This window comes from Aythya ferina (genome assembly GCF_964211825.1).
Source record: "Aythya ferina genome assembly, chromosome: 1".
NCBI classification, from domain to species: Eukaryota; Metazoa; Chordata; class Aves; order Anseriformes; family Anatidae; genus Aythya; species Aythya ferina.
Genome location: NC_140296.1, coordinates 88,063,925 through 88,090,670, shown reverse-complemented (window position 1 = coordinate 88,090,670; position 26,746 = coordinate 88,063,925). Strand labels below are relative to the sequence as shown.

Sequence of the window (26,746 nt, the reverse complement as noted above, 5' to 3'; positions counted from 1 at the left end):
ACAGCAGAAAGCTGTTTACAAGCCTTTTTGTATTTGGGTTGTCTCTAAACAGATCTATCTGAACATTCTGGCTGACAGGAGGTCCCACTGCAGAGGGTTGCATCTGTTCTAAATATGATTTTTAGAAACCTACTGTGAGTGGGAAAGTGCTTTGCATCAGATGCTTGTTATAATGTTTCTATCTAAGAACTTTTGCTTCTCCAACAAAAGTATTTTGTTCTTCTCTATTTGATGGCAATTCAAATTCCTGTAGCTACAGCTGTTGTGTAGTATGCAGAGGTAAACTTCAGCAGTGCAATCAATACTGGGTAGTACATGTGCATCACCGAGCCCCTACATGTCAGTATGTATGGATAGTTGGTGCAAAAAGCTGAACTGTAAATGTGTTCTTCTGTTCTACAGATACTGTGGACAATTCTTTGTAATCTATGAAAACATGATTGCATATTTTATCTTTCTTTTTGGTTTTGATTTGGTTTTGGTAATCTCTAAACATGCAGTGAATATGATATTCAAAAGTACAGGTTGCGTGAACACAGACATTCAAGATGCTTCTAAATCTCTTTTAGACTAACTATCAGGCAACAAATTCAAGTGTAAATCAACACAGAAAAGCCATTAGTGTTAGCAACCAGGATTTTAATCTAGTCTTTCCTCCATAACTTGCAAAGATGTTTCTTGTTCTGCAACACTTAAAGTCTCTTGCTTTAAAAGTCTCTTGTTTATTTGCTTAGTTTTCATACCACAATAAGAGTCTTACTAAGATATGAAGAACTTGAACTTCTTGGCTATCTGGATGGCTTGTGATGACAGTGTCCCATGCTTCTGCAAAGACAAATGTTCTGTATGTCAAGCTACAGATGCACAAAATGGACTACCACTACCTGAGATAATTTTCCTCAAAAGTTTTTTTTGCAAGAAGCCATTGTAGAAACAGTATTTTTTATAACGGAAATGGCTTTTTTGGCTTAATTGTGCATCACTACACCATGTTTCAGAGGAGAAATGGGGCAGTGGTAACATGTTGTTTGTTATATGTCAGTTGCAATTAGTAATGATGTTCCTAAGTGATATATAATAGTGTTTTTTTTTGTTTTGTTTTGTTTGTTGTTGTTGTTGTTGTTGTTGGTTGGTTGGTTGGTTTTTTGTATTGCAGCTATGTGAAATACAGGTTGTTTGTGAAAGCTGTTACTGTTAATCTAAATGGACAAGCACAACATTTTAATTTACTGGTACAGCTGTGACTCTTCTAAATTGGACCTACAAGTTGAATGAAGATATTTCTTCATTCATGTCTCTATCTATTCATTTCTTCATGCATTGCTTAGTTGCAGGAGAATTTTTATGCTGGGGTGCGTGTTGGACAAAATTCCCTGTGCTCTTCCATGTCAGTACTCAAAATCACACCAGCCTGACTCCACCAGGTCAGTTGCTTGTGGGTTTGGGATGTTTGTTTTAAGAAAACCCCAAACACTGTCCCTCAGCCCACAGAAGAAAAAATGACTCAAAATTGCCACTTTAATGTTACTGGATAAGAGGAACCTGTGTTCTCTTGAAAGCAAGATCTCTTTCCTTCTTCCTGGATGTGAAAGAGCACTCTTCACATCGCTGTATTTCCTTTTGAGATTATTAACAGCCTTAATAAAGTGTTCCCTTTCCCTGCATGAGCACAGAGACTATTTTATTCTTCTTCCCTTCTCCCTTCTCCTGAGATTTGTCGTGATAACAGGAGACTGGGTTGTCTGCACTGCAAGTCTCTTGGTCTCCCAAAGGGAAAGTAAGATCTTTTCCCTGAGACCCACCATTCCACAGATTGTTTTCTCTGAGACCCAGCATTCCCCAGACTGTCTTTTTCTTTCCCCACATTGATCCTGAGAACACCGCTCCAGTCAAACTAATATTTCTGAAATATGAACATGATAGCCATTATTTCATCTTTACTCTACTCCTTTTTTTTTTTTTTTTTTTTTTCTTTTTTCCCTTAATAATCCAGTAGGATGGCAAAATTGGCTCGCTGCCCTGTAAATACTCTGCATCTGATCAGAGTATTTATCTGATCCCAGAAATGGACATGCACACTACAATGCCATTCATGTTGCTGAATGTCACATATTAAAACTGACACGCTGCTGTGTCGCTTCCTATTTTGAATTCAGGCAATTTAAATGTTTACTTCACTACATTGGCAGTGTCATAACTCCAAATTTTAGCATTCACAGATTCAAAATTTCTTATAATCAATAGATAAGTTTGATAAATTAACTCCTGCTGAGACAGAAAAATGACACTGTTGCCTTCACTGCTGGTGTGCAGGTTTGTGGCAGCCCAAGTTCCCCTTTTGCTTCATTTTCTTTTTAGATGGAAATTGGAGATGGAAGAGAGGATGACATTCATTTTCTTGTAAAACAGTCTTTGTTCAGGCCTTTGGTTTTAAGCAGAGTTAAAATTCCTAACTGCCTGCTATAGCATTCATTCTTCTGAACAACATCTAAAGATCTCATCCCTAGTGTTTTTCTTGGGGCCTCAATTCCACCTGGCAGGTAAAGACAGTACATGGCTTTGAACATAAACAGTAAAATTTAGAATTTTAATCCATTCACTTTGTAGGTATATAGGTTCCATAATAACTTTATTTTCCTGTGGGAAACCTACTCTACCTTGCTTTGCATGTATATGGCTAAAGGACAGGCATATGCTGGTCACTTTTTCCACTTTATATACCTTGAATACCTTGAAGGATGTCAAATGATTAGCTGTTGCTTCTTGTATGCACCCAAGTATGCATATCACTACCCTGTTGTGCAAAGTGAAAGAAAAGTGGGTTTGTACCTTTCTTTTCCATGGGTGCTGTTTTCACAGAGGGTATAGAACCTAGTTACTGCCAACTACTAGACAAAAAATGATTTATTTTTATTTTATTTTTATTTTCCCAAAAGTACCTACAGAATGAGAATGAAGATTTAATCATGGTTTCTGCCTCACTGGATAGCACAGCAGCATTTCCTCAGATCAGTGGCTGTAGTACTGCAGTATGACAAATGATGCAGAGTTCATCCAGCAGCTCCCATGTCCATAGAGTACCTCACAGACAAGGCTGTAGCTTTGTAGCAAACACGTGAGTTTTGCTTTCAACATGTTTTCTCCTTTACGGCTCTTCTTGACCTACCTTTCCTCAGTGTACATTTCTTGTAAGAATGCCACGTGATGACTCATACGCTTTTTATTTTTAATACACACATATGTAAATATGTGTGACTGCACAGCAAGTGAAAAAAAAACCCTGGGGAGCGGAAGAGACTACATTTTTTTAAACTTCCAATGGCTTCTTCTTTTACACAAAAGGCATGACTTTTTGCAGGTTTCTGCAGAAAAGTGAGCTGTAGGGCTTTGGCAGCATGGAGCCTGCAGTGAGTGGAAGGTTCATGGGAAAAGAGCCTCCACAAGCATCATGACAATACTGGCAATAACATACGGTGAGAGTAATATTCAAGGCATCTAGAGGTAATTCCTTGCTCCACTGTTTTCCTTATTTTGTGACTGGAAAAACTCACTTGTGAACTCAGCTTCTCTACCTCTTTGTAGAAAAAGTATAATCTTCATTTCATCTATTTTTAAACCTTAAGGTCTGTCCCTAGGATTTGTCCCCAGCTCTGTATTTGTGCTTTGGCTTGTTTAATCAGGAATCCTGATTTTTAGATTAGTCTTCTGTGTTTCATAGAAGTGTCTCCTAATCCTTTTTCTGCTATGGAGGAGGAAGCTGTCAATGAGTCTCCAAAATTTGTGTGCTGTTGTCTAAGAACACAGCATACACAGCATGTCCAGGCAGTGTGTTCATTTGGCATCTGTGACCAGCTTCCTTCAGAACATGACTGAATCTATTACTGATATACTGATTATTTTATTTTATTTTATTTTTTTGTTGCTCACTCTCTGATATGCTATCCTTCTTACCTTTCCCAAAATGATATATAAATTACTGATCAGATAAGCAGCTTTCAATCTATGCTGTTGTTTAGTATAGGCCATATTTTTGCTATTTCTGCTACATAAAACAAACAAAACAACAACAACAACAAACAACAGTTAAAGTGGAGTTAGCATACTAACAACTATGCTAACAATGACTAATTCATGCTAGCTGCTATACTAGGTTATCTCTGGATACCCTAATGTGATGATAGATCAGACCTGCAAACAAATAAAACATGCTTTGGTCATAAGATGAGTGCGGGTGGATAAAAATAGGTTATGATTATTTATTTAATTATATTTCTTTGTAAAACATGTTTGCTTATCTGAGTGGTCCATCTAAAAAAATATAAAAATCTCCATTTGCAAAAATATGTGGTTGCAAATTGGGTGTTTGCTTAAGGAATCTTACTAGTTGTGAAGAATGTAGTTCTTACAATTAATGTGCAGTAAAGTAAACAGAGTGGTGGTGATCATTGCATATAATAAAAGTCTAGACCTTCAAGCCACACAAAATCAATTTATTTTTAGCAAAATAGATGCAAAGAGACTCCTCATATATTCATATGAACAAAAGAGTGTTATCTGAGAGGATGCTAATTTCTTTAATTGGGTATATGAGTGTTTCATAGTGTTATCAATTTTCTCACCTTCTTCTCTATCATGAAATCTAATCAGCTCCCTTCCTTTACTGTTTATGATTTTTCCTATAAATGGAAAGTCCTTATGGGAACACATTTTGTCCTTCTGAGTTACGAAGCTGCATAACAGCTGAGTCTTAGTTTAAAGTCTTCCTTGAAAGATTTTCACAAAGATCTTACTAGTAATAAGGTTAAATCACAGCTTATATAAATCATTTAGCAAGAAAACACCAGGTCCTGTTGCCCTAAAGCACAATGTATGAAAAAAAATAAAATAAAACAAAATGAGACAAAACTTTAAGGATGCTTCAGAAGTATAGTGAGCCATCTTTATTAACACATAATAGAATCAACCAAGCTTGCTATGGAAGATTCTTTATCAAAGCAGCCATGTAGATTTGTTATCTTTGCCCACATGCTTCCATAAATCCTTCATCACCTCATACTATGGCTGCAGCAGAAACTCTGGGTCTGTGAAGTTAATTTCCCTGTCATTGCCTGGCCAACTGGGAGACCTTTTACCTTTGCAGATCTTTCTCAGGACAGTTTTCACAGGAAAATGGCTTTCCAGTTGGAAGGAACAGCTGATGGCTGTACTGTGATGTTTGTCTGGAGCAAGAGAGGTGAGGTGAAATGCCCTATGCATCTCTGGATATCTGTAAGAGGTAGATTATGGTAATATCAGGACATAAAATGACCAGAAAATAACTTTTATTTTGCTAGCATAATTTGAGTAGTTTTTATTTATTTTCCTAATCTGTATTAAAAATATTTGGGGGCAAGAAGAGGGTAACAGTAAACAAGTATCAGCAAGGATTTTAATGAGCCAGTGAAGTAAATTAGCCCATTATATATGATTGCATGATTAAAATAATAAAATACCAGGCTTTGCCTTAGAATATAGAAGATAGTCTGAGTATATATGCAAGCCTGAGGGGTTGAGTTCATAATCTTTTTGTGTTAAGTGGTGTTTATGTGAACTGTATAAATAGCTTATTAATATCTCTGAACACATTCTATAATTCTATGATTTATTCCATGATTTTTGGATTTGGGGATTACAATATAATGACTTCTTTCACATGTATATGACCTTGAATAATATAAATATATATATATATATTTTTTTTTTCTGTTGACATAATGTCTTTTAAGCTTGTGTTACTCGTGTACAATATCATTTATTATAGAATCATATAATCATAGAAACGCAAGGTTGGAAAGGGCCTATAAGATCATCTAGTCCAACCATCCTCCTATCACCAATACTACGCACTAAGCTACTAAATCATCTCAAAAAACCTCTTCCAGGCACTTCCTGAACACCGTGAGTGATGGTGACTCCATCACCTCCCTGGGCAGGCTGTTCTAGTGCCTGACCATTCTTTAAAAAAAAAAAAAAAGTTTTTCCTGATATCTAATCTAAATCTCCCCAGGCACAACTGGTGGCCATTTCCTCAAGTCTTATCATTAGTTATCTGAGAGAAGAGGCTGAAACCCTCCTCATCACAACCTCCCTTCAGGAAGTTGCAGAGTGCAACGAGGTCTCCCCTGAGCCTCCTCTTCTCCAGACTAAAAAGCAACCCCAGCTCCATCAGATGCTCCTCATAGGACTTGTGTTCTAGACCCCTCACCAGTTTTGTAGCCCTTCTCTGGACACGTTCCAGGGCCTTGATGGGTTCAGTGACAAACTTGGTTAAAACCTAAATTCTGACTCCTTGCAGGAGGCTATATGGTTGTCTGAGGACTAAAATCACTACTCTTGGAACTACAATTGGACTTCACTTTAAATTGAAGTTAAAGGAAGATTAAGTATTTTTCCCCTACCACAAAATGAGAGGTTGGATATGCTAATGAAGCACCATCCCAGGTCATAGATCTGCCAATCCTGTGTTTCAATGACCACTAGAAAACAGTTAAACCTGCAGCAGTGTATACCCGTTTATATAATTTATTAATAAGAGTTATGTGAAATCTGTTATAATATTGTAAGGACTTTACAGAAATATAAATGGGGAGCAGAATGGAGAGCATGGTGGAGTCTGGTTAGTGTAGATGCTAACCTTTCTAAGGTCATTCCAAAAGTAAATGAGAATCTAACACGCTTGTGAAACATTCTGACAAACTTTGGCCCAGAATTTGTATAATACAGGCTAAAACAAGGGGTTCTGCTACAAATCCTTCTGCATCTTCTCTGAATGTTGGGCAAAAACCTTTTTTTACATGTTGGAGAAAGGTGAATTGTTCAGAATGTTATCTTTTGCAATGCTTTTGTTGTAATGGAATTCCTGTCACTGATCATAATATGACTGAATGGTCTCTCTATGACAAAGAAAAATAAAAGTTGAATGTATCTTAATCTAGAATAAAATAATCACAAGAGAAATTTTCTAAAGAAAAAAAAATTACTTCTGGCAATCTACAATTTCTAAAATTAAATATTGCTCCTTAATGTCCAGATACCTACAGTTACTCTTACAAAGTAAGGCATATTAATGGCATAAGGATTGACTAGTAAATCTGCCCATACACACATCCATCCTTCCTTCCTTCCTTCCTTCCTTCCTTCCTTCCTTCCTTCCTTCCTTCCTTCCTTCCTTCCTTCCTTCCTTCCTTCCTTCCTTCCTTCCTTCCTTCCTTCCTTCCTTCCTTCCTTCTTCCACACAGATGGCCAGAACAGTTACTGCAAAGAATTTGAAAAAAAGCTCTTTTTTCCACCTTTTATTTTGCAGTTCGAAAAATATCAGCCTCTGTTCAGTCTTTTTTTTTTTTTTTTTTTTTTCTTTTCTATACCTTTTTAAAGTCTTTGTCCTTCAATTCCATTACAATTTGTTGTCTCATCTCATATTCAGCTCTCCCTGTTCAGTTACTCGTCCCTCATCTCTTTATGTTTTACCTTTTTTTTTTTCTGATCTATCCTGCTGTTCTCCTCTTTTATGATGTCTAATGGAACTTGTGGTAGAACATCTTTTGTCAGGTTTTTATTTGATTCTTATCTAATCATGGATATTATTTTTAAATTTTACATAGAAACATGTTTGGCTAGTTATATTTTATGAACTGAAAGAAAAAATTCACTTTGCAGCATGCTGTGTGAGCAGAACAAAGGAACAGCTGTGAAGATAAATGTACCAAAGGCTCTTCATAAGCTCCATTTTAAAAGTCAGTTTCTCAGACAGCCCAACAGGATGTCCAAATTCAATCAAAATGTGTCAGGCTGCATGCTTGACATTTCAAAAATAAAAAGAGCTTACCCTAGTTTTAACACATAGAAAATGGATTATGTCATGTCACCAATGAAACATGGTGCCAACTGAAAGTTTGATTACATGCTATTATAAATCTGGTAGTGAACTGACTTTCAAAGTCAATATTGACTGGCAAATTAGTAATTCTTTGCCAAAGGCTTGGGGGCTGATAATATAGAAAGTGTGTCTTATCTAGTTTTCCATTTTTATATTTAGGACTGTTAGGAAGTGAGGTAAATTTTGGGCAAATCACAGTTTCATAACAACCCATCACATTGCAGCTGGGAGAAAAGAAACTAATTATGTTTTCTTTTCTCAAAGTTATTCTATAAAAATAATATGAATGTAGTAATGAAGCACTGAAGGAATGTGTGAACTTTGACAATGTTAAATATTTAAGTTAATGTTTTTTTCTGTATAAAATTATAAATGCAAGGACTCCTTTTGTATTCTAGGCAGCTTCCCAAACTTCTGCTCTCCTGTTCATCAGAGCAAGGAGAACTGGAGAGGACACCTGCCTGCTCCTCAAAGGCTTTAGTGGAACTGAGCAGCAGAATTGTTTGTAGGTTTGATAATCATTCTGCTCATTATTCTGTCTGTAAATAGCCTCACATCCATGGCTAGTCACTGACCAATACAATAACGATAAAATGTAAGCCAGGAGGATAAACAGTAGCACTATGCTGTGTTTCTCACAGATACATTTCAGCTTAATCCAACTAAAATATTTATAGGAATTTCATAGAGAAAGAAGGAAGGAAGGAAGGAAGGAAGGAAGGAAGGAAGGAAGGAAGGAAGGAAGGAAGGAAGGAAGGAAGGAAGGAAGGAAGGAAGGAAGGAAGGAAGGAAGGAAGGAAGGAAGGAAGGACACAACACCACTGCTTGCAATGACATAAACACACTGTTGTTACTGGGCAGAAGCTACTTAAGCCAGTTGTTAAAAAAGACCAAATGGCATACCAGAAAAAAAAAAAAAAAATATGGGGAACAGATGCATGCTTGCTAATCTTGTCATCTAATGTCAAGCTAATTGTCTGTCATCAACCCCCCCCCCCCTTCCCCTCCCCCCCACCATGGGCAGGGACACCTGCCACTGGACCAGGTTGCCCAAAGCCCCATCCAGCCTGGCCTTAAACACTTCCAGGGATGGAGCATCTATAGCTTTTCTGGTTAATCTGTTCCAGTGCCCCACCACTCTCACAGTGAAGTATTTCTTCTGAATACCTAATAGAAATCTACCCTCCTATAGTTTGAAGCCATTAGTTCTTGTCATTTCACTAAACTTCCTGACAAAGAGTCCCTCCCCAGCTTTCCTGTAGGCCCCTTTTAGGTTCTGGAAGGCTGCAGTGAGGTCTCCTTGGAGCCTTCTCTTCTCCAGGTTGAACAACCCCAACTCCCCCAGCCTTCTTTCATTAGAGAGGTGCTCCAGTCCTCTGTCCATCCTTGTGGCCCTCCTCTGCACTTGTTCTAATCTGTCCTGTTATAAATGCTATAAGTGCCTTAATAATTTGATGCTTCAGCTATTGTTACTTGGGAAAAGTACAGTCTTTGAACAAAATATCTGTAAAACATAAACCACCTGAATGACCAGGATAACCTCAGCTCAGTTCTGAACTAGATAAATTCTCCAGCACTTTTCTCCCAGTACACGCTTGGAAAAACACAACACGGTGTTTGAGTGCACAGTTAGAAAAAAACAACAACACTGTTTTATAATAATGCTTGTTTATGATTAGTCAAGCTGTGATTTATATTTACTTCTGTGACAGCTATTTGAATCATCCTATTATCCTACAATGAGTTTAAAAATGGTCTAATACAATATTTTGAAATTGCTTAAATGGTGTGTTTTACACAAAGTCTGATGGAATGTTTTCAGTGCACCTTAATTAACATTTAAATTTGAAATGCACAGAGTGCAATCTAAAAGATTTTATGCCATTTAAAGGAATATAAAATAAGATTACTAGTGAACTTATAGAATTCTTTTTTTCTTATACATCCAGGCTTGAATTTGATCATTCCAAAGTGCAAAAACTTTAATTTTTCAAGCAGTACAACAGTAAACATAGAATTCATTCATCATTCCTTTATGAAAAAGGACACTTCTTGTCCTTCACAAGGTAGCAAAAACTTATTTTCTATAAGTAATTTTGATGTATTTGTTTATGGGTTATAGATGTGGAATGCTTGGAACCAGTTGTAATTCTCACATCTGCAAATCTATGTCTCCTTTCTGACATTTATGTTTGGCCACTACTTACATGATGGTAGGAGAAAGAAGCATATTGACTGTTCTATATATCTTAGCTCTTTGAAATCTGATTTGAATCTTCTGTGATTTTGTCTAGTCTCTGATCTCTTCACTTTTGAACCTAATTCTGTAAAGAATGGGATATAGCCATATAACTCCAGCTAATAGCAATCTAAGGCTTGTATGGTATGTCTAATTATTAGTGCCTACTTTGATGTAGAGCTTCTTGAAATCTAAATTTTCAATAAGATGTTTTCATTTACAATTTAAATATGTTGAAATGCACCTAAATATTTTTTCTGCTATTTTAACCATCTCTGTGTAAGTGGTGCATATGATAGAGAAGGGGAGGAAAGGAGTCATTTGTATGTGAGGGAGGTTCCATGGCCCAGTGATATTCTAGGGCAATCCTTGACACATTACTGGTGTTTGCATAACTCTTCAGTATGAGGACTCTGTTTCATCTGTGATAACGAAATCAGTGCTTTTGAACGGCTTTCAACTTTCCGCTGGGACCAGCTAAATATGTAGTGTAGGTCTGGCTCAGAATTCCTATAACCACAAAATGATTTTGTCCTGGTACTGCTCAGCATGATCATTCAGTGTGGTTGAAATGACTGACACTTACTTTGTTTTTCAGTCTCTAGAGAAAGGAATAAAAAGACTCTATTTGGGCATTTCACTGTAGAAGCAGTCATCCAGCAAGCTCCACACAAAAACAAATTGTTTGTTTTAAAGAAGTAAGGATTGTACTGGATGCATGTTTAATTATTTTAATAGAATTAATGCCACTATTTATATTTAAAATAGCTTAATGGGTGTATATATAGATGCTGCTTTTACAATAGGGGAATGGTAAATGCAAATATATGGGATCTTGGAGACCATTAATTACTATTATCATGCAACATATGACACACCACGGGATTAATATTGAAATAGTGTCAACCACATCAAACATGGAGCATGTTAATGGGTTCCCCTCTGAATATAGTAGGCCAAGACTAATGCATAGGAATCAGGGAAACTAGAAGATACGCTAAGAACTGTGGCAACAGAAGGTTGAGCCTACTCATGGAACTAGGTTAAGTATAAACAGATATAAATGAAATTTCCTTGAGTTGCCTGGTATATGAGCTAATCTAAAACAAAATACCCATCTCAAAAGAAAACTGAGAAGAATTTTATGTCATTAAGAATATATTTATCTGTACTAATTTAGACACAAATCATAAACATCTCCATAAATTTCATACCCATAACTGCTGTAATACTTCTTCCTTTCTAGCCTATTCAAAATGAATAAATTATTTCTTGAATGAGTATGCAAAATATTCTGGGAATTTAATAATCAGCTGCAATTGAAACAATGGACAGCTGTGAATTCCAGTTTTAACTGAGTACCTTCTGCTTTATTTTAAAGTAAAAGCATTCTTTTTATTATTATTATTTTATTTATTTATTTATTTATTTATTTATTAAGAGAACTTAAGAACAGCACCTCCCAACTTCTTTCTCCTTCTTCCTCCCTCTGGAGCTACAAACAAGTGGGTTCTTCATCACATTCACAGGAAGAAGCTTGACAGGTCAGGTTTACTGTGATGTCTGCTTTCCTTTCTCAGTATGAGCAGTTCTTCACACAAAATGTTTTCAAGGATTAGGACCCTCCTGCTTTGTTCCTTTTTTGTTTGTTTGTTTGGTTTGGTTTGGTTTTTGTTTGTTTGTTTTTGCTAAGCATCCACAGTTATTTTGTTTCTGGGGATGGTGGTGGTGTATTTTTGTTATTTTTTTTTGTTTTGGTTGGGGGGGGGGAGGAAGGAGGAAGGATTGTGGGTGTTTTGTTTTTCCCCTTCACAATCTGTGAGGGACTTTTAGTGTTCAAGGGAGCTTAAATCCTTTCTTCTCCAAAGGAAATCTGGCAGAAACAACATCCGGTGGCAACATCTTCCACAATTTAATTTTGTCTTCATCATAATAAGATTTGAGATTAGAGCTTTATAATTAACTGAAGTTAAGAATGAAGTAGAGTAGAGTCACTATAGGTGCCCTAAATCATCAGAGGAAAGAAGAAGAGAAAATAGAGGAGCATGAGTCTCCTCTGCGGTTGGAGGCTTAGGAATGGGATTAGTCTTCCATCTTAAGTGCTGCACAGAAAATGCTAGAATCAGGTGGATTTAATTTGGACCAACACTGGCAGAATTATTATTCTGGTATTATTAACAGGGGTAACTATTTTCATTGCCAGAAAATCTCATACTCCCTCTGCATTAAACAGTACTTTTCTATGAGAACTTTTGATCTGCTATTCTAGGCAAAATGGATGCTGTTTTCTTTTCACCTGAATATATTATGGGTAATTAAACTAATGAATGTTAATTTGGTATAACATGAAGCCAACTTGATAATAAAAGACTCATTTATTTCAAACTGTGATCCTAAAGAAGGGATGAAATATGCTTGTAATATAAACAATATTTCAGTTATTCTCAAACTCTGTTGTATCTTTTAAAAATTCTAACCATTTTAGTATGGGTGCCTTCTGTACTCAAATTTTTGTCCCTGTGTTGTCTCTTTTCCACACTTTCAGCTTCACCAGTGCCTTTCCCTGGTTTCCGATGCCTATTTTATCCATGACATGAATTCTGAATTAGGACAGCTGTCAAATGCCCCTTGCTCTCCCAGAACAGCTTCTCTCCTTTCTTGAGTTCACTGGGAAAGACAGGCCTATAGCACTGAAGAGAGATGGAATATGTGAACAAGTATTTACATGTTCATACATGTATTTCTCTGTTGGAGGATTTATATTAGGGTGAGGATAGACCTAAAGGATTTGGGGGTGTCAGAACACAGAATTAATTGTCTTTCCAGAAATGGAAACCTGGAGATGAATATTTCCAGGCAGAGAAGGACTGAAGGAAGACTGTTAAGCATTAAGATTATGGGCATTGGGTTGCGATGCTAACAGAGGGAGAGGAAATCTTCACACAGGGCTTGAGGTAGGGAAGAATGGGACAGCTGGCTGGAGGCTGAGTGTGCCCTCTGACAAACACAGGCTTTAAAGAAGTGTTTGAATTCCTCTAACGGTTCATTCACTCTGTCTGGTAGCTAAGTTACAGCTTTCTGTGTGAGAGCACAGAAAGACAGGACATTACTAGCCCAGCTAAATGAACTAGATAGTTAGAAGCAGAAATGCAGGTAGGGAGAACACAAGAGGTTTCTGCTGGGTTTGAATGTTAAAATCTTGTGACTTGATATGAACTGGAGCAGTAGGTTTTAAATTAGCTTATAACCCCTCTGTTTAAGAGGAAATTGGGAAACATTTGAGAAGAGGACACATATGTATATGGTCACAGTACTGAAATATTTACTTTTTATTTATATTTACTTAATATTTGCTCTGGCAAAACTTTCAGTTTGGTTCGTAAGGCTTGTTTCAGGATTATTATATAGTTGCTTCTAACACAAATGCATTTTATATGGTAATTATTTTTGAACCACCATAGGTGTAACTGTTAATGAAACTCAATCTTTTGTCTCCACAGCAGAGAAGACAAGGGCTCTGCAGCTGCCTTCTCCCTGTTTCCTCAAGAGTTGATATTTAAGAGCTTGCCAAGCCAAACAACCTTAACTGCAGTGACTCTTTCTTATGTCGTGTTAAGCATAGTCTTGCACAACAGTACAGAACCACAAGACAAGAATTATTGCACATCTGACTGTTTCCCTCTGTGACTTGAGGGAAATGCAATAAAATCCCAGTTCACCTTTGCACCGATGCAAAGAAGATAAGTCTTTATCTGACTTTCAGAGCTGTAACGTGAAGTAATTTGGCACTGATAGTTTCTCAGTTCAGGAAATTTGGGATTTACTCTATTCCTTTTACATCTCTTGAGGCTCTCCTTCCTTTGCAGGCACTCACACTAAAAGAAAAAGAACTACAGACAAGGAAAGTAAATTACAGAGCTCTCCAAATATTGTGTGTTTTATTAATAGCTACAACTACACTTGGTCTTGATGAAAGAAAGGAAATTTTAGCTGCTTAAGCTTGCATTTCAGTTTCATTTCCTTGTACTATTGAACAAATTTTCTCACAGAATTAGAAGTTTTATATGGCAGCCTAACTTTTGAAATATGCAGAATATAAAGAAGTACCCAAAATGTCCAGTGTGAACACTCCAAGAAGCTGAAATGTAATTTTCATAGCTCTCTCTTCACTGGCATTGGAGAGCACTGACAAATCTGCAGCTTCAAACGTACTGTGTTCTAGAGCAGTGGCTGGAGCATCACAAATCTTATACTCAGACTGTCTAGTTACTCTAGTTGCATTGGTACTCCTGTGTAAATTTGCCATTGCATTACTGCTCTGTCAATCTTTCCGTTCATCCTGTCTACAGAGAACAAATATGACTGTGCTGTGATATGACTGCATTCCTTTCTAAAATATGTGCACTGTACCATTCTTTTTCTATTCCTGGACTTCTGTTTGATACAGAGTGCTGTGTCAGCAGCCAGCATATGATGTGTGTTCCCTGTGATTCAGTTGCCCATACAGAAAGAACTGCTTTGATCACATTCCCAGCTGTTGTATAAATTGGCTTCTGCTGAAATATAATGGGGCTGGTTTATGTTTCATATCATTTAATGTACTGGAATTACTACCAGAAATAACTATCATAATAAACTTGAAAATAATGACAGCCGTTCTTCCTTCTATGGAAAAAGAGCTGCTAAAATTGCACACATGAGTTTCCTTCCCTGCGTTTACATGTGGTCCTTGAATGTATCAGGTGCACAAAAACTTGGATTCTTAACTTATCTCAAAGCAGATAAGATAAGACTTGCTCTGGTTCTTGAATGTCACATAAATGCAAAATTTAGGGCACATTTCTCTCTCTCTCGTGCGCACGCATGCACACACAAAATCTCTCCTTATATATCTTGTAATGCTGTATCCTGGCAAGTCTTGAAGAAAAGCAGAAGTTAGCAATCTCAACACACCAAAATCAGTTTTCTGCTCATCTAGTTATTTCCATCACTAATAATCATGCCCACAAAATGTTAACAGATTTGTAAGTTTCCTGATCAACAATACAGAGTTATAACTGAACTACCAGAATAATCCGTTCAATTGAATTAATAAGGAAAATATGAGAAAATTGTTCCCTCTTTTTATTTTATTTTATTTATTTATTTATTTATTTTTTTTACACTGCTATTGGGTTCTTCACAAACAGACTTTTGTGCTGTTCCCATTATATCCACTGAATTTCATAACAGCTTTCATACCTTCTTTCATGTATTGTGGAATAGGTAAGCTCATCCTCTCAGGCTTATTCTCATGACGCAGACTATCTGTTGAAATGATTGAATCATAGATCTGCTTTAGCACAGCATGCTACCTAAGTGCACACACAGCGATTCAATCAATGTCTTTCCAGAATTTTCCTTTCTGCAGCTTGTGCTCGCCTCCCTGTCCCTCAAATCCCATGCATGCTGAATAGTGCTAATCACGGGACTGGTCATTGAAAGTATTGTCATTTGTTCTGACTGACTGACTTTTTCAGTAAAAAAACAACCTCTCTTCCAAAATACTGAACACTCATTGTTATCTAAGAATATCACTCTCAAAATCGACAGTTCTTCTAATGTTGTCTGAATTCATGGCTAAAACAACTATACTTTCAAAATTTTATGGATGTTTGAATGTATCCATCATTCCTTTTGAAGAAGGGAAAATGACTGGCAATCCTTCATATAGGGCTTCCAAGAACATTTAACTAGTTTTTTTGAAAAGAAGTTACATCACAAAAAAAAAAAAAAAAAAAAAAAAAAGCAAAATTTAGGGTTAAAAATACATGAGAGAATTAATTGTGTATTAGTTTCTATATTTAAAGTATAAGTTAATATGGCGAAAAGTTAAAGAGTGTAATATGCATCTTACAAAGTTATTTAGGATAGAAAACAATTACCTTTAAGATTTTTTTTATTGGTCTGCCCATAACAACTGTTAGGTGTGAGTTTACTTTTCTTTCTTGACTGCATTCAATATTAAACTGGTTTTCTGAACTGTCCTTCGGGTATCTGAACGAGTTCAAAAGACTAGCACAAATGCCCTCCAGTCTACAAGGGCACAAAAGAAACTTCAGCATTCAGTGGGTGAAACTCACGGCTGATGACCACAAGCTATAATGTAGCTGAGTAAAAAGAAAATTAGTACACTTAGGAAAGTAAATCTTGCTTGCACTTAATGATGGGACTTGTTGAACACAGGTTAAGGTTCTGCTGAGATGTTAGACACATGAGTAATGAGATGGAGCAGAACGTGGAAACATAATAATATTCTTGTGTACTTAAGCAATGTTTCTCACTAGGTTCAGACTAACAGATGCAGAGGCACATGAGGAAAATAACAGAGGCTAAGGAAAACTTTTCCTAAAAGGAGATTCAAAGCATGACTTTTTTGTTTGTTGTGTTTTTGTTTTGCGTGTGTATGTTGTTTGTTGTTGTTGTTGTTGTTGTTTTGTGTGTGTGGGTGTATTTTTTTTTTATTATTATTTGTTTTGCTTTTATCTTGGAAAGAAGGAAAGAGATAAGATAGATATGTGAAAAACTCTCTGTGAACTAGTGAGGAAAATCAAAGAAAACAGCAAAAACAGGACATCTGAGAACTTGGATTTTTCCTGTCTCACAGCATAAAGAAGGACAGACTTTCCACATAGCTAGAAGTTAGAAAACTTTGAAATAATGAAACCTATATTTTTTCACATTAGAAAAAAGTTAGATCATGGATCCATGAACACATGTAATTGATTAGGCCAGGGATAGCCAGTCTTTCATTTACAGACCTGTTATTCATAAATGGAAGAAATAAGAGAAAAAAGTGACAGATTGTACCCTTGCTAGCTCTTAGAGCCCTCAGAGCCTTTTCTGAAAAATAAGGGATTATAGAAGACTTGGTTCAGACTTTCAGCTCATGATTATTGTGAAATAAAGTCAGTTTGTGCATGTCCCAAGTACATGGGACAAGGGCTTGCTCTTCTCAGTGTCCACAAGTATGTCTGTTGTCAGGGGACACCACAGCAACAAGCAGTGCTGTGACCATATGGCAGAGGTCCCAGTGCAGAAGGGTAGGTAAGATACTATCGGAGAAGAGCTAATGGAAAAGACCCCTCTCCAGCTTAGAGTTTATTGTACGCTTTTGTGTTAGCTCTGTCCCTTTCCAAGCAGAGCAAGAGGCTAAGAAACTTTGTGTCCTGGCACTCAGCAAGTTTGCTGCCTCCAGCCTTCAAAATAGCTTTAACTAAACCAGTACCTCAATCAAAACTTTTCAGTAGTTGATCTAAACCCATGTAAATATTCCACTGTACAATCTTAACTAGATTAACTACAAAAACAACCACAATAACCATAAAAATTAGCCTACATGTTTGAAAGGAAAATCACAACGAGGTGATTCATTTGTATTTATTTTCAAGTGCTTGAAGATAATAGCTGGTTGCTTATAACTACATTGTCTGCCTAAATTCTTGACTATTTCTTTGCAAACCTTTATTTTATGTGAATGCTTTTCTGTCAACTGATGATCTTTAATAACACTTGCTTAGTATCGCTTCTATCAAGAATAGGTATATCCATGAGAGCATACCATACAATTAGGGATCTGTGCAGAAAGAGAGATCCTCAAAATCATGAGGCCTGATCAGAACTTGTTCATTTAACCTGTTGCAATTTTTATCTTATATCAAACTCTCCTTTCAGAATTTCAAGAACTACAGTCATTGCATTCATTTCTTAGGAGTCACAGTTTCTCCTGTAAAAGAAGCCTCATTTTAAGTGGCTTTATCTTTTAATATTAAAAAGGTATGTTCACTCAATAGAGGTAGCATTACTATCCTTGTTTGTAAAATTCAGTAGTATTTCATACATGTATATCATTGATCTGACCCTTAAACTGCTGTAAATTGGCATTAGCCCACTGGATTAGACAGCTGAGATCTGTCTTGATAACTTGCTTTTTGTCAGCTATTTCTGCTGTATCAAAAGCATCTTTAAACTTCTCTTGCCATTTCAAAAAATAAGAGGCTTTCTTCCTCCTTAGCTGATTTTTAGGTTTCATTTAGATCATGTGGGTCATATTAAAAATAAATAAATAAATATATAAATGGTATCTTTTTTACATTGTCATGGTTTTTTTCCCTAGGTGGAAACAGCCAAAACAATATTGAAAATGCATTGATAGTCACAGGAAACAGAATGACCAGCCACATAAAAATTTCATAAACTTTCTTATCTAGTCCTGCAAACCTTACAAGGTCAGGGTTCAGCTGAATATCACTTTATCTCCTTCTTTTAAGGTCAGATGTATGTTTCTGTATCATAGCACTTTTTTTCCAACTGGCAAATGAGATAAATTTCAAACATTTCAGGTAGAAATGCAAAGAGATGGAGTAGGCCAATGCCCTGGAAATGGTATATCCTGCTACAAAAGGTCTTCTCTGAGGGTATTAAGCTTGTGCAGAGGGACCATGCCAGTCAGGTAGCTCTGAGCTCTCAGCTGAACCAAGGACATAAACCTTTCCCTGCCTCACCATGCAGCAGGCTGCATTTCACTCTGTTACCTGGATTCACCTCTGTCTCCAAAACTAACTTGCATTTACAAGTATGTTATCCTGAACAGTCCCATCAAGGACAGAACGTCAGGCAGATGGTAGTCTGGTCCTGGGAGATTAGAGCAAAACTGGAGAGAGAAAAAACAAAGAAATGAACACAAAAATGCTACAGAGAGGAACTGTCTATGAAATATCTGTGCAGTATGCTTGCTCTTTTGTCCATTGTAGATATTATAGTCACTTGTCAATTTTCTAGCATTCTGTACAAATTATAATTGATGTGCATATTGTCATTAATAGCACTGTTGCTTACTTTAACGCCAATCCTTCCTTACATTTCATCTCTTCTTTTTATTTATTTATTTATTTATACATATTTTTCTGTTCCTTTCTATGTTTTAAAGAACACCTTGGTCTACAAATTGAGTCTCTTTCCAGATCTCTAGGGCCTGTCCACACTCTTAATGAAAGAAAATTGCTGTTGATGGGGCATGTGAAATGAATTGGAATAATTTAGTCCCCCCAGTGCACGTGTATGTTTCAGTAGACATTTAAACTGTCCCCAGTAGGCAGACTAGATGTTTATCCATATGTGTTGCACTGAGAACTACACACCCTGTGCTCTGCTAGCAACTGCCTTTTGATGAACACATAATTCACATAAACTATATTCCTATTCTTTGAGCAAATCTGATGAAATAGATAATAAAACCCTATAGTTTAGATGGTGTGTTTAACCTTGGCACTTGGTTTAATGAGTCGTTAGGTTCCTGGGTAATGATGGCAATTCCTCATCTGCTAGGGCTCATGATGTTGTAAATATAGTTGAGATAATAAGTCACAATTTCCTCTTTTTTCCTTTTTTTTTTTTTTTTTTTTTTAATTCCTTTCTAAATGTCTGTTACAGACAACTGTTAGAGTTCTTTATTGAGTCTAAATGTTGTGTTGTGTCATATCCCTTTTGGATATCCTTCAGCATACAACACAAATACAGGAGCACTGGAAGGGGCATTAAAAAGTGTTTAATTACATAATTAGGGCGTAAGACATAATTAGGGTGTTTAATTAAAAAAAAAATAAAAATCGGATGAAGCAAACAACACAACTGCAATAATAAGGTTAAAAAAAAAAAAAAAAAAAAAAAAATCTTGCTGTGCTGAAAATTTACTTTCAGTACCAGTATGTGAAAGTTGCTTCATCTTTCTGATATGGAATCCTAAGATAAAACTGAAATGAAACATTAATATTTTGGAGTAAGGCAGCAATTTTCTTTAAGGCACCAGCCTGAGATTTGGAAAGTCTACATTCAATTATCAGTTTTGCCATAGGCTTTCTGAGTAAACTGTTTATCTGCCCTTAGCTCCTCATCTGCCAGACAGGATCGACATTTCTTTTCTTCTACCCACTATTTTTCTTATTCGTTTTGACTGCAGAATGGTCAGAATCTATAGTGTGTGCTTAAGAAACTGGGAATGAGTCCTTTATTGGAGGCTATAAGAACTATTGTTATTACCACAATAATGTCCAGAAAGGTGAATAAATTTTTATCTTAAAAATCATTTAAGATTAGGAAACATGAATGTTTCTGCACTGGTATATACTGGCCTTTTAAAAATAGGAAGAGAGTCCCTTGACATTATGTTATCTTATATCAGTTATGTTCTGGAAAAAGCCAGAAAAAAAAAGTTAAGCCCAAGAAAATCATGTTACAGAAACAAACAAACAAACAAACAAACAACAGTTAAATAAAACTGTATTGTTCAAGAGCAGCACCAAAGAACAATAGAGGGCTAAGCTGTTCTTCCAGTTGCCTGCCAGATGTCTTGATGCCTGACTGAATAGAGTGATGGGACAGCTATGACTTGTAGCTTATCCCAATTGAAGAATGTTGTTGGAAAAACAGATACATCATATACTTTATCTTTTCACAGAGAAGAGGAATTTGGGCATAATTCCATGCATATATAAAAAATCTGGAATCTCCATTTAGTAATCTAAATTTCTAGGAGATTCTGTCTTTAGTTTGGATCTTAGAATGACACTTTTTCAGGCTTTTCACTTAAACTTTTTCTATACCCCATGGGGAGTATAGTATTCCAACAGGAGAAGCCTGGGCTTGCACTGCTCTCTTCACTTCAACTTTGAAGATATTTAGATTCCTGCTTTTCCATCAACCATCTAAGTGCATATACCATCACCACACATAGCAACGTTTCACCTGCTACCACCAGTCATTACACATTCTATATGTAATGTAATCTATTTGTTTGTATATGTATAAAGCTTTAAAAGTAATAATAACTTCTGTGAGCCTAATATGTCCCAGTTATTGTCAGCAGCCTGATATACAATTATTTGGTTGAGGTACATTTATTTGAATTATGAAAATCATAATTACAATAACTATAACTATAACAATTATATAATTGTATAATGTAATTATATTCTATTTATTATATTATATGTTATTATAGTAATATATATTATATATAACAAATATAATATATATGAATATAATAAACATAAAATAATAAAATAATTGTTATAATAATAATGTATAATATATAAATTATATATATTATATAAATATATAATTTTAATTATATATTACTGTATATAATATATATAATTTATATATTATACATATTATTTATATTATATATAAAAATATGTGTTATATATATTATATTTATAATTTATATATTATACACATTATATTATATATAATATATGTAAATTATATATATTATATAAATATATAATTTTAATTATATATTATTTTATATAATATATATATTTTATATTATATTATATTTATCATTATATTATAATCCTATAATATCTATATAATTATATTATAATTATAATCAATTATAGGTATATTATATTTTCATTAATTATAAATCATTAATTATAATTATGAAATTATAATATAAAAATATTATTATCCCTTCTTTTGTTATGGGTATTGTTTGAGAATAACTACTTTATTTAGACATTTAAATATCAGTCCTGAAGCAAGCTGTTCACATAACGTGCTTGATAATTCCTGTGTCTAAAAACCTGAGCCCCTCAGGAACATACAGTTTACAAAGGACAATTCTCCCTCCAGAAAAAGAGATAAAAATTGTACCTAAGACAAGGAGCAAACTTTGTGTGTGCTCACACAATTCATTCTCTGTTTTCATGTAGACTTTTGCATGATCTGAACCTTCAGCATGGCATGTCTTCCAAAATGCTACAATTTAATTATACACTGAAAAACATTGGGCAATAGTGTGAAACAGAGACATTAGATGCCTCTTTCCATAATAGATTACAATGAACTGGTGGGTCTACTTTAAGTGTAAATTCCCAGCAGCCTGACAAATATGATCTGAAGTACAAGAAGTTATATTTCATGCAACCTTTTGAAAAGAAAATGTTGGTGCACCCTAGATATTTTTTTTTTTCAGTAAGATACTCTTTAAGCAATGTAGTCTTTTAAAAGCACATATTAGTCTCAGATAATTGTTCATGTTAAATACCTTGAAGCAGTGCCAAAGGCACTTAGTGTATAAACAAGGTCAATTTCAGATAATATTCCTTTTTAATGATCTGAGAGAGCCACATAATAGTTCTGCCTGTGATCTGCCAACATAGTAAAGACTCATTTGCCCCCTTTGCTTGCAACCTTTGGAAGTTTTACAAACCAAGGACAGTGCAGTGCTGGTCAGATGGATGAACATGGAAAACGGTGAGCTGGTTACATCTGCTAGTACATAAACAAGCCCACCTGAAGGAAAATTATAATAAATATAAATTCACACTCATAGAACAATTTTTTCTTTGTTAACCAAGGGATATAGTTCACTACTATAGATGTATAACAAGAAAATAACTCTTAGTTATCTAGACAAAATTAAGATTCTGAAGGATTTTTTAATAGAACATCACAACTTTATAGGTAATGGGAAGATTTAAGGAAAGTTAATTGTTTGGGATTTTGTTGTTTTTGTTGTTCTGTGTTTTTATTCTTATTTTATTTTTATTTATATATATATGTCTTTATGTATATAAAGACATATATATATATATATATATATTTAAGACATATATATATGTCTATATATATATATATATAAAGACCTCCATCCCTGGAGGTCTTTAAAAGACGTTTAGATGTAGAGCTTAGGGATATGGTTTAGTGGGGACTGTTAGTGTTAGGTCAGAGGTTGGACTCGATGATCTTGAGGTCTCTTCCAACCTAGAAATTTTGTGATTCTGTGATATTTTTTCATGGGAGATCACGGGGGTGAAGGGTGATTTCTCATAAAAAGAGTTAAAGATTTTTCATACTGAGGATTTTTGTTTTAAGTGCTGATAAACCTGTAACCTAGTACTGTGGGTCCAGAGCTGACAAGTGACATAGCACCTGCAGCATATGTACTTTGAGGAAAGATTAAGTGACTTAGGTAATATAACAACTCATGAAGTAAAATAAATAAATAAATAAATAAATAAATAAATATAATTGCTGAGAAATCATCTGCATTTAACTTTTTTATTTTCTGCTTTTCCTTGGGATTTGTATATCAGAAAGTCATTTTAGTCATTTAGATAACAGAAAGTCATGAACTAGATCTGTAAAAGGTCATATTTAATTTACTTTCACCATTATGCAAAGGTATGACCTTATGTTTTCAGAGCAGTTCATCTGTCTCCAGAGAGAGGTTAAATAAAGAGGAAATTTACCTCTGGCAGCTAAATCAAGCAGTTTAGATTTTAGACTATCAGCTCTAGCACACTTAACAAGATTAATATGCAGGAGCTCCTCCCATGTCTATTCAAAGCAGAGGAACAAAAGGGCAAAGGAGAGAATGAACTAAAATCATTAGGGCCCTCAAGAATGAAAGGCAAGCATTCCAAGTAAGCAAGCATTTCCTACCATGTCAAGCCAGTTTTAAAAGGAGTGAAATGACACATTCATTAGCAATGTCAGAAGATTCTTCGGGAAGGCTGCAAGATCAGCTTGTGTATGCTGGCATGCCACCTGAAAACAAGTCTTCAACTCCTAGCCAAAATTTCCATGTGAAGTGCTTATGGACTCTCCCTCTTCTTGCACTTTGGAGTTATTTTGTAATGTAGTATATCTTACAACACACTTTCTTTGATCACTAAGCAATCTATAGTAAGAGACTGTGGTTGACAAAAACCCTGACTTTCTATGCCAGGTCCCAGACTAAATTTCACAAACAACTTAGCTGGTTTCTGCAATTACTACTAGCTATTGATTTCTAAAGTACTCTCTGAATGTACTGGCATGCCAGAGCTGAGTGAACATCAGATAGGGCAAACAGTATGAAACAAATAATAGGAAAAAGAAATAAATAGTTTTAAAAGTCTTTACAGACAGGATGAGGACATATTTGAATAAAGATCATATAGAAGGGGAACCCCATATCTTTGTGCCAAAGGTACGACCTTTAGCTTGGATATCATACATGGGGAGTAAAAACAAAGAATCCACCTCATAATGGTGGCTGAATGGTGCATTTCAGCTCATAAGCTAAAATGTAAAGAGATGAGGATGGTTAAACAATGCTGAGACTCTCTTTACTCCAAAGTCTTCTAGGAGGAACAGTCATAAGTCCAAAATTCACAATATGCATGTTCATATTGGGAAAAAGGCTAGTGAAAGTACCCATGTAATGTAAAAACGTATAAAATATCTTACTGAGTCAAACCAATAATCTATCAAACCTAGGAATCCATCTCCAATGAAGGTCCTGTTTAATAAACTTAACTGCATTTTGTGACAAGATCACCCATCTAGTTGACCAAGAGAAACCTGTAGATTTTTGGGTTTCAGTAAAGATTTTAATATGGTTTCTCACAGTATTCTTCTGGGCAAAAATGTCCAGCATACAGCTAGAAAAATACACAGTAGAGTGGGTGAAGAACTACCTTACCAGTCCAAGTGTTATAGAAAATGGGGTTACATCAGGCTGGCAGCCAGTCACTAGGGGGGTTCCCCAGGGTTCCATTTTAGGGACAGTTCTCTCTTATGTTTTCATAAATTACTTGGATGTATACTGAATAAGTTTAGGGATGACTCTAAATTGGGAGGCGCTGTTGACTCCCTCAAAGGAAGAGAGGTCTTGCAGAGAGATTAGAGACAAATTAGAGAGCTGGGCAGTCACCAAGAATATGAAGTTTAACAAGAAGCGGTGCCAGATTCTGCACCTGGGAAGGGGCAGCCCTGACTGTATGTACAGAATGGGAGATGAGAAGCTGGACAGAAGCCATACAGACTTATAGAAAGGAATCTGAGGTTTTGGTTGATGGCAAGTTGAATATGAGCCAGCAGTGTGTCTGGGCAGCCAAAAGAGCCAACTATACTCTGGGGTGCATCAGGCACAACATCATTAGCTGGTTGAGGGAAGGGATTGTCCTGCTGTACCCTGTGCTGTTGTGGCCTCACCTCAAGTTCTGTGTGCAGTTTTGGGCACCACAGTATAAGAAGGACATAAAATTATTAGAAAGAATACAAAGCACAGCTATGAAGATCATGAAGGGTCTAAAGGGCAAGATGTATGAGAAGTGGCTGAGGTCCCTTGGTTTGTTCATCCCAGAGAAGAGGAGACTAATGGGAGGCCTCATGGCGACCTGCAGCTTCCTCATGAGGGGAGTGGAGGGACCTGCATTGATCTCTGCTCTCTGGGGACAGTGACAAGACCTGAGGGAACAGCATGGATCTGTGACAAGGGAGGGTCAGGCTGGACCTCTAAGCTGGGAAACGCAGCAGGCAGTGAAACCACACATATATATGAGACCTTCTGATAATCACACACAGAATCACAGAATCACAGCATTTCTAGGTTGGAAGAGACCTCAAGATCATCGAGTCCAACCTCTGACCTAACGCTAGCAGTCCCCACTAAACCATATCCCTAAGCTCTGCAATAAAGATAATAATAATAATTAAAAAAAAAAAAAGTTTTAATATGTAGACACTGTGGCCATACGTATAGGGAATAAATAATCACCATTCTTATGCTTGAATGTTGCAGTGTCCTGAGATACCCATGTGTAGTAGAGCAGACTTGCGCTCTGAAGAACAAAGACAGATATTTTAATATCTGCCAAATTATCTATGAAGTAGTCATTGTAGTTGTGCTTGCTTAATGCAGAAATACATTTTATTCTCTATTTAATTTTATTTTTGAACATAATAGCACTTTTGAGCTGATTACCAGTGCATAAGGGTATACTAAACTGATCTCCTGCTCAGCAGTAGCAAGTGATGTGACATTCTGCAATTTATAGATAAGATAACAAACTGTTATACGATAGGATTTGAACTAAATCCTGTCCTAGGTTCTACCTGTGAGAGCTGAAATTTCACAGATTATGTTCTGCTGGTGACCACTGCATGGTGTTGAGTAGAGTCAGAAAGACACAATAGGTGAGATGTGAAAGGGCATTAGCTTTCAGTTCAGTCATACAAAGTAGGTCTCATTCCAGAAACACAAAACAGTTGCTTATATTACCACAACTCACTTGACCCACTGCTAGGCCACCTTCTGATACATTTCTTATCCTAAAATACCAAGGAAAATGTTGATTTTGTCTGCTGAATTTCATGTAAGGTCAGAGCGTTAATTTCAGTGTGAGAGAATACCAGGAATTTTTCAAAGAACCATTGAATAGCTTGGATTGGAAGGGACCTTAAAGATAATCTAATTCCAAGCCCCCTGTGATGGGCATGGACACCTCTCACCAGACCAGGTTGCTCAAAGCCCCATCCAACCTGGTCTTGGACACTTCCAGAGATGGGGAATCCACAGCTTCTCTTTGGCAAACTGTTCCAGTGCTTCACCACCCTTGCAGTAAGGAATTCCTTCCCTTTAGCAACTACCTAGGTCCTGCTGCTTCACAGGCCAACTGAAACTACAGCTTCAGCTATGTGAGTTTCTCACACTCACATCCATCCCCTCCAATTTGGATTATTTTTTGCCTTTTGCCAGGAAGGGCATCTTACATGCT

At 36.0% G+C, this 26,746-nt stretch overlaps 1 long non-coding RNA gene across 1 annotated transcript in view; it reads left to right on the top strand.

Annotated features, from left to right (window-relative positions):
• Positions 1–14,847, top strand: part of LOC311439267 — a 33,544-nt gene extending 18,697 nt beyond the window's left edge. Inside the window, exons 2-3 of the long non-coding RNA XR_014694630.1 lie at positions 5,141–5,233; positions 13,655–14,847. This is a non-coding gene — a long non-coding RNA (uncharacterized lncRNA). The remainder of the gene's footprint in view (positions 1–5,140; positions 5,234–13,654) is intronic.
• Positions 14,848–26,746: the final 11,899 nt, after the last annotated feature.